Source organism: Tupaia chinensis, unplaced genomic scaffold, assembly GCF_000334495.1.
Source record: "Tupaia chinensis unplaced genomic scaffold, TupChi_1.0 Scaffold000074_1, whole genome shotgun sequence".
Classification (NCBI taxonomy): domain Eukaryota; kingdom Metazoa; phylum Chordata; class Mammalia; order Scandentia; family Tupaiidae; genus Tupaia; species Tupaia belangeri.
The window spans coordinates 1,647,297-1,656,649 of NW_006159534.1; the positions used below are offsets into that span (position 1 = coordinate 1,647,297).

Genomic DNA, 9,353 nt, shown 5'->3' on the forward strand with positions numbered 1-9,353 from the left:
AATAATTTTAAAAAAATCATGCCAGGTACTTGTGCACACATGCCCAAGATCCCAGGAGAATGGAGGAAAAGGGATTGTGGCATGGCCATCCCACTGGAGGGGTGGGAGGTGGGTGATTTCTCACTTTCCCTCTCACTGTCTCTGATTCTCCCTCCACTGAGTGCATGCACCCGAAGGCAAACCTCCTAAAAAAATTTTTATTAGAACAAGCTTAATTTTATATTTAGGACTGTATTTCTCTTTTTTCTACTTGTTTTTTTGAACTTGGGAAATTATGAAATCTGCATAACGATGTTCGATCTTCTCTTGTAGATCTCTTCTGTAAAATGAGAAACATATATGATATTCCCATAATGTGTGGGGTACCATTAACAACGAAAGACTTTCCATAATAGGGCTCAATCCACCCAGGAAGAAGTTTACAAAATTATTAGATAACATTCTTAATAGCGGGACCAGTAGAGCATATGGTTATGTCGCTGGACTCCCACATAGTCGACGGAGGTTTGACTCCCAGACCTGGCAGCTTAAAACTCACACCAGGCACATGTGCCTGTGTGGCCAAAATCCCGAGAGGATAATGGAAGAGAAAGGACTGTGGCATGGTCACCCCCCTGGGGAGTGATTTCTTGCTTTCTGTCTCTCTGGCCAGCATGCGTGCCCTATAACAAAAATCTCTCTTAAAAAAAATAAAATACACACACACACACACACACACACACACACACACACACACACATTCTTAATATCTACCCTTATGAAGTTAAATGAAATTCTTGGAAGGCTATGAAGGAAACCAAGGACAGCTCCCATTGCCGGCATCTTTCTTTATAGGTTATGTACACTGTCAGTTTGAGAAGGGAAGTAAGGCATCGCCCTGAGCTGTTCTTGGCAATGCATAGCAAATCTACTAGATGGGCAGATGGTATCGTATCTTTGCACTTTAAAAAAAAAAAAAGAATTGTTTATTTTATTTATTCATTCATTTATTTCATTTTGACCAGAGAAAGAAACACACAGAGAGAGAAAGTGAGAAAGCAAGCCACCAGGTCCGGGACTTGAACCGTGGTCAGCCATGTGGAGTGTCCAGTGCCTTAACCACCATGCCACCTATTGACCCCTCATCTCTGTACTTCTACCTAATACTGACTATGCACGAAAACAAGGTGAAGCAGCAGGATGTATGGAACTAGATAGCCACTCGGGGAGCCACAAATCATCAGAGGACAGCATACACCCTGTCTTTTCTCTTTTCATAAATTCTGAGGTTCAATCCTGTAAGAACAGTAACGGATCTTGGGGAGGGTACAGATATTAAAACTGTATAAAGATCTGACTTGAAAAGCAAGACTTACAGCCTTCGTTGTGTTCAAGCAAAGAATTTTCCTTACAGACTATCAATGATAGCTGTGACTCTCAGATTTTAAAATAGGAAGTTTACAGGCTGGCACGTGGCGTGGTGGTTAAGGGCACTGAACTCTCACTTGGCTGACTGCGGTTGGAGTCCCAGACCTGGCGGCTTGCTTTCCCTCTCTCTGTCGCCCTCACTCTGTCCCGCTCTGGCAAATTAAACGAAAGTAAGTTAAATAATTCTTTAAAAAGAAAGATAGGAAGTTTAAAAATTATGTGAAGAACTCCTGACAGTACTACAACATGGGGCCTATGTATTTTTAAATTTTGTTTTTTAATTTATTATTGTCATTTTATTTTGATCAGAAAGAGACAGAGAGAGGGAAAGTGAGAAAACAAACCACCAGGTCCAGAACTCAAACCATAGTCATCCATATGGGAGTCCAGTACCTTAACTATTATGCTACCTGCCAGCTTAGGGGGGGGGGGGCATGTTTTTATTTTTTTTTCCTCTCTTTTTTCTTTTTTGGAGAGGTTTTTGCCAGAGACAGAAAGTGAGAAATCACCCCCCAGGGGGGATGGTCATGCCGCAATCCCTTCTCCTCCATTCTCTTCTCAGGATCTTGGGCACGCATGCACACGCACCCGGTGTGAATTTAAGCCACCGGGTCTGGGACTCAAACCGCGGTTGACTACATAGGAGTACAGCGACACAGTCATTACGCTAACTGCTGGTTCCAGGAGGCCTGTGTTTTGATCAGGGCCCCAGAAGAGGTGGAAGAATCGATGTAGATTACTGATGTGCTTTTGAGGATAGAAAACGAGGTACGGATGCGGGCTACCAATTCAGTTCCTTGCACGGAGGGGAGACACGGTGCTCAATGACCTCTTATTTGGTGATCCTTCACAGGGCAAAATACCAGATTTCCTGGAGGGCATGCTGACAAGAATGAGCATAGTAAAAGCTTCAGTTGTGAGTAAAATCTTAGGAGTTTTGGGCCAGCAGATGGCGTGTAGGTTAAGGAGGTGGATTCTACATGGCTGACTGCTTGGTTTGAGTCCTGAACCCAGCAACTTGAAAATCACTCTGCCCCAAATCCCAACCAGCAACTTGAAAATCACTCTGCCCCAAATCCTAACAGGAGACTGGACGAGAAGGGACTGTGGCATGGCCATCCCTCCTGGGGGGTGAATTCTCACTTGCCCTCTCTCTGCATCACTCTCTGGTGAGTAAACGCACTCAGTTTTTTTCAGCAAAAACTAAAAAAAAAAAATCATCTTAGGTGTTTAATGATGATAAAAAAAAAAATAAATAAAAAAATAAAAAATCATCTTAGGTGTCTGATGATGGTACAAATACATGACAAATAAAACTCACATAATCATGGAAGGCAAAAGTAAAGTTATATGAAGTAACAACTAAAAGATTTAGAATTTTGGACTTTTTGAATGAAATCAGGTAAATGCAAGTGAAACCACAGCAAAATAACATTTCACACCCACCAGGCTGGCACACATCAACAAGTCTGATGATGAGTGTCCCACAAACACCAGACGAGTCCACTCCTCCCCCAAGACTCCTCACCTCCATTGGCAGAGGAGCCAGAGGAAGTCCTAAACTATGCTCAGAGCAACAGCATCCCTCCCTTAAACGTCACTTCTCCAACTTCAAGAGTCAAGCAAGCACCAGAGCTCCAAATACTCGCATCAAGAGAATTCCACTGTGCCATGTGCTCCGGACAAGGCCACTCCTCTCCTGGTGCTTCAGTCGCTCAGGGCAAGAGTCCCACAGTGTCTGGGGGCTCCGCGTGCTCATGATAGCACCTGTCAGGAACCTCTTCACTCGTTCTAGCCTTATCACCACTGGATGAATAGTGGTAAAGAGGTCGTCCCCAGAAATACTCCTGGCAAGATTCCCAAGCACCTCCCCTCCACACTCAGCTTCTCTACCATTATCTGCCTGAAAGCATTCAGACCACGCTCATCACACTTGTGTCCCTGTTCATAGGACACCTGAGACGTGTTGGTTACTTGGACCCCTTAGATGCTAAGCCCCATTTGGCTCCCAGGTAACACCCACTCCCCTTGCCTTATTCTTTCCCCAATAAAATATATACCATTTTGCTGGATTATAAATTTAGCTGCTGTGTAGGGACAAATATGCATAAAAGCTAAAAAAAAAAAAAAGAGAGAGAAACATATAATTCAGGATTGCCTTTGATGGAAGAGAGAAAGAGATGGGGTTGTGAAGGGCATTCAGAGAATTTCTAATATAATCTTAATTTTTTTCTTTAACTGGGCTGAGGTATAAACACGTTATCTGTTAAGACTGTATGAAGAATGTACCCCAGAGATCACCCTGTACGTACTTTATGTCAGTCATAATGGAGGGACTATATTTTCTAACTAAAAAAAAGAATAGAGTAGAAACTTCAATGGGATAGAGAAAGAGATCAATAGACCAAACCAATGTTCGCACCACGGACCAGAAGAGCACCAGCAGTCAGGTCTGCTCAGAGGAAATGCAGGTGACATACACTGGGTAACTAGCAGCCCATAGAAAAATATCACCTTTGATTTTCTCATAAAGTTATAAGCAACCATCTATTCATAGAAATAAGATAAAATGGGGACCAGAAGATAGTGTAACGGTTATGTTGCAGATTCCCCTGTAGTCAACCATGGTTCAAGCCTGGACCTGGAGGTTTGAAACTCATGCCAGCGCATGTGCATGTGTGCCCAAAATCCCAAGGAGAATGGAGAAGAGACTGTGGCGTGGCCATCCCCCCAGGGGGTGATCTCTCACTTTTGTGTGTCTCTGTCTCTCCAGTGAGCACACGTGCCTTATAACCAAAAAAAAAAAAAAAAAACCTCTCTCACTAAAAGAAAAGAAAGCAGTAAGGTAAAATGGGGACCAGCAGGTGGCATGGTGGTTAAGGTACTGAACTCCCACGTGGACTATTATGGTTCGAGTCCCTGACCTGGCAGCTTGAAAAATCACTCCGGGCATGTGTGCATGCCCAGAATCCCAGGAGAATGCAGAAGTGACTGTGGCGTGGCCATGCCCCAAAGGGAGTGATTTCTCATGTTCCCTCTCACTGTTGCTCTCCATGGCCCCTATGGCCAAAACCTCAAAAAAAGAAAAAAAAAAAAAAAAAAAAAAAAAAAAAAAGGTAAAATTAAGCTGGGCCCACTGTGCAGTGAGTAGTTAAGCACTATGCTTAGAAAATCAGACCCCATGTGGCCAAGTCAGCCCCAGTGGCTCGAAAACCACACCAGGCTGTGTGGGAGTGCCCAAAATCCTGACAGGAAGAAGAAATAGAAGAAAAAGAACTGAAGTATGACATACCATAAGGAAGGTGCCTTCTCTTTCTCTCTCTCTGGTGAGAGTGCCTGCCCTCCAGCAATGAAAAAAAGAAAAAGAAAGAAAGAAAGAAGGTAAAGAGGCCTACTTAATGCTGGTATGAAAAAGAGCTTATCTTGCTATATCTCGGGAAGGCATGAATCTGCGAGTAGGAACATTGCTTTCCTACAAATTACAAAGACGCCCTACCCCCAGGCAAAACATAACAGGGAGAAACTCCCTGGGCCAGGTACAACACAATACAAAGTAACCCCCATCTTTTAGATCATAATTAATAACAATACCTAATGCTTAACGGAGTGCCCAAGCACTTTTATATGTATTAACCCATTTAATCTTTACAATAATCCAATTTATTAACCCTTACAATGAATGAAATGGAGTTAAACTAAAAAGCCCAACTTCATACAGGCTGTAGAGAAACCAGATCTGAATCCAGGCAGACTGGTTCCACAGGCTGAACTCCTAGGTGCTATAAAATACAGTGGTGTAGTCTCCTTATTCATGGTTGGTTGGTTGGTTTTTTTTCAAAGAGAGAGAAAGTAAGACATACCCTCCCCTTACCACCACCACCACCCCGCCCCCGGGTGGGATGGACACACCACAATCCCTTCTCTTCCATTGTCTTCTCAGGACTTTTGGGCATGTACGTACACATGCCTAGAGTGATTTTTTTTTAGAATTAGTTTTTATTTTATTATAATTTTTTTTTTTAAAAATTTGACCAAAGAGAGACAGACAGACAGAAAAAGTGAGAAAGCAACCCACCAGGTCTGGGACTCAGACAGTGGTTGGCCACGTGGGAATCCAGTGCCCAACCACCACGCCACCTGCTGGCCTCGTGGCTGGGTTTTCAGTAGCTTTAGTTACCTGTGATCAAGCATGACTCAAAATAAATGAGTACAGTATAGCAAAACATTTTAACAGTGATCATATTCACCTAACTTTTATTGGAGTATGCTATTATAATTATTTTATTAGTTACTACTGTTAATATCTTACTGTGTCTAATTTATAAATTAAACTTTATTGTAATATGTATGCATAAGAAAAACACACACACTTACATGGTTCAGTATTATTTTGGTTTCAGGTAGCCACTGGGGTTCTTGGAAGGTACCCCTCATAGATGAGGGGGGAGGGGCTTTCTATTACTGCCTTTCTAAAGCAGTGACCATTAAGCTGTGGATAGCCCTTTCACAAGCTGTTTGCAAAATGGCAAAAAACTCTTATACTAGGGTAGGGGAACTTGCCCCTCACAATTTTCCACTCCCATACAGAAGGATCAAGGATAGATTTCAGAGAAGCCTGAATCCCCTTAAATTGCATATGAACATTTTTTATGTACCTACGTGCTTTTTCTAGAAAGACAGCACATCCTTTGGATTCCCAAAGGAATCTGAAATGGTTCAGAACCATTACCATAAATAATTTTACTATACTATCAAACACAACTTTTATTCTTAGTATCTTTCCCCTTTATCCAATCCCTGCCACCCCTGCCAGATCTCATTTTGGAAATATATCTAAAGACAATGAGAAAACCATCACGTGCTAGGCCCAATTCTAAGAACTATGGAGACACAGAAAGAACCTTTCACTCTTTTGGATGTCCAGGGAATCCAGATCGGAGCCAATACTTTAGGTGACGTCTAAGGGCTTTTTAGATGGACATAAAAATGTTGACTACAGAGATCCCAGGAAAGGTAAGTGGGCCCCAAGATGAAGCTGGAATGCTGCCTGTATTTTCAAACAAACCTGATCGAAAGAAAGCACCAATCAGGCTTTTTTGTGTGAGAACTAAAGTAAATTTAAGATTCTTCCTGAAACTTTATAAGAAGAAAATTTAGAAGAAAAATAGCACTTTAACATCAAAATAGAAAATGCAGTTTATATAATCCACTGAAATTAAGATTAACCATAGCAGTTTTACACATAGAAAATAATTACCTAATTTAAATATTCAAATTCATGCTTTGCTATGTCCTGAATGGACAACCTCAAATCTGCCTTTGAAGGCAATAATTCTTCATTCTTTTTAGTAGTGGGATAATTAAGTTTCAAATTGAGACAGGATTGGGGTGACTTTTCCAAGCAATGTATCTTTTAGATTTAGCCTCAACCAACTATTCATATGCTACAGAAAACCAAAAGACAGGAACACTAAAAAATACAGAAATGCTTTAAATCATTTTGTATTCCTATTTCAAATATGTTCTTCCATAGGGTATTATGTTCTAAAGATAATCAATAATCCTATCTACTTTTGGTATGAGATAGTTTCAATACAGAAAGTGAAAATTTACAAGCTTTCCTATTTTTCATAGCTAGTTATTAATTTAAATGATGGAAGATTAGAAACTATGAAGAAAATCACTCTTCTTTTTGAATTCACATGATCTATAAAATAATCCTTTGTTAAAAATATTACAAAAATAAGTAACTTGAAAAAAAACTCAACTTCTTTATGAGATACGACGTTTAATTTGGCAGGCCTTGAGAACACTGAGAAAGCACACAGACAACATTTTTCAGTACTATTTAGCATACACACCCTTCCCTCCTTAGAACAGATAAGCCAAACTGAAAAATATGATCCCAGGTTAAAAAACAGCTGCAGAATGTTCTCCTCTCTCTTACTTCAGAACTGACAAACAAAACAGGTGTGAGTGTGTGTGTATGCACTGCCATAGCATACTTGGGGGTGGAGGGGACAGAGAGAACAGAAAAACAACTAGCTTAGAAATTTATCGGTATATTTCCATCAAATTTGGCCTAAATGGTCCAAAAGTTCATGATTCAGATTCTGTCAGTTCTACAATTTTAATATGAAACACCAGCAGCAAAACCCATTCAGGTTAATTAAGTAGCTTTCAACAATGAGACCTGGTTCAGAGTGTAGGTATTTCCTGTACTAGCTATTTGTGTCTGTGTTTAAAACTAAATTTCTGATTAGCCAGTGGTATAGTGGTTAAGGGAACTGGATCCCACCAGACCGACATTCTGGGATTGTTCAGTTCAAGTGCCAGACCCGGCGGCTTGAAAAACACACTAGGTACACATATGTGTGTGCTCAAAATCCCGAGAGGAAAACAGAGAAGGGATTGCTGCATGGCCATACCCTTTGGGGGTACTCTCTTTCTCACTAGAGCGTACAGGAACTCTACAGCAAACTAAAAACAAACAAACAAAACACTAAATTTCTAAGTCTTCCCCACTCCTCCGGCCCATATTCACTGACATAATTTCCCGTGTTATTAGTTCACAATTTTCCCACTCAGTTCCCAGTATTTTCAGAAAGTGGTCACGTATTCCAACTTTTTGAAAGCGAGTTGAAGTACTAAAGTAGGAACAAAAAATACTCAAATTCCTTCCTGCATGAACTGTTTTTACACAAGGGGATGCCTGAAGAAGATCAGATACTACATAACTTCACTGAGTACAGAAAGTCTTCCTTGCCCGTTTCTCTTCTCCCTACCTCACTCTCAACTCTTCTGGTTTAGATGGACCATGTAGAGGGAATGTATAAAAGATGAAAGAATCTGCTAAAATTTCTGACACTGGGTGGCCTAACAGTTAAGCTAGTTTTAGTGTGGGCAGGTGGGTAGTTAAGGTGCTGGACTCCCATGGAGCCGACTGCAGTTTAAGTACCAGACATGGCTTGCTCTCTCACTTTCCTTCTCTCGCGCTGTCTCTCTCTAGTCAAATTAAAAATAATAATAAATAAAATTAAAACAATCCTTTACAAAAAAAGGTTAAGCTAGTTTATTTTTTAAATTTAATTTTATTTTTTTTTCGGCCATAGGGTGTATACACTCACCAAAGAGACAGACAGACAGAGGGTAAGTGAGAAAGCACCCCCCCACCCCCGCAGTGGGGACAGTCACACAACAATCCCTTTTCCATTCTCCTCTCGGGACTTTGGGCACACATGCCCATGTACCCAGCGTGATTTTTAATCTGCCAGCTCCAGGACTTGAACTGCAGTCAACCATGTAGGAGTCCAGTACCTTAACCACCAGGCCAAATGCTGGCACCCAATTAAGCTGGTTTTAGCTTAACTTCCCTAGTCACTTTTAGTATGGATTAGGTCACCAAAAAAGTCATGATGCATTTTTACATAGAAAATTGGTATAAGTTGAGGGACCAGCAGTTGGTGTAATGGCTATGTCTCTGGACTCCCATGTAACCGACCACGTTCTGAGTCCCAGACCCGGTAGCTTAACTCACGCTGGGCCCGTGTGCGTGCATGCCCAAGATCCAGAGAGAAGAATGGAGAAGGGATTGCTGTGTGGCCATCCCCCCCAGGGATGATTTTTTGCTTTCTGTCTCTCTGTCTCTCTGTCTTTCTGGTGAGCACACCTATAGCAAAAAAACTCTCAAAAAATAAAAATGGGGGGAACCAGCAGTTAGCGTAATGGCTATGTCACTGGACTCCCACGTAGTTGACCACGGTTCGCTCCTGGACCCGGTGGCTTAAAACTCACGCCGGGTGCCTGTGTGTGCGTGCCCAAGATCCTGAGAGGTGAATAGAGAAGGGATTGTGGCGTGATCATCCCCCCTGGGGGGGTGATTTCTCACTTTCTGTCTCTATGTCTCTCTGTCTGTCTGGCAAGCGCACGCGCCCTATAGCAAAAAT

General features: G+C 41.7%; 1 protein-coding gene across 1 annotated transcript in view; it reads right to left on the reverse strand.

Moving 5' to 3' along the window:
- LOC102480768 (torsin-1A-interacting protein 2) overlaps positions 1 to 9,353 on the reverse strand; it is a 29,766-nt gene that overhangs the window by 17,536 nt on the left and 2,877 nt on the right. The gene's annotated exons all lie outside the window — the stretch shown is intronic.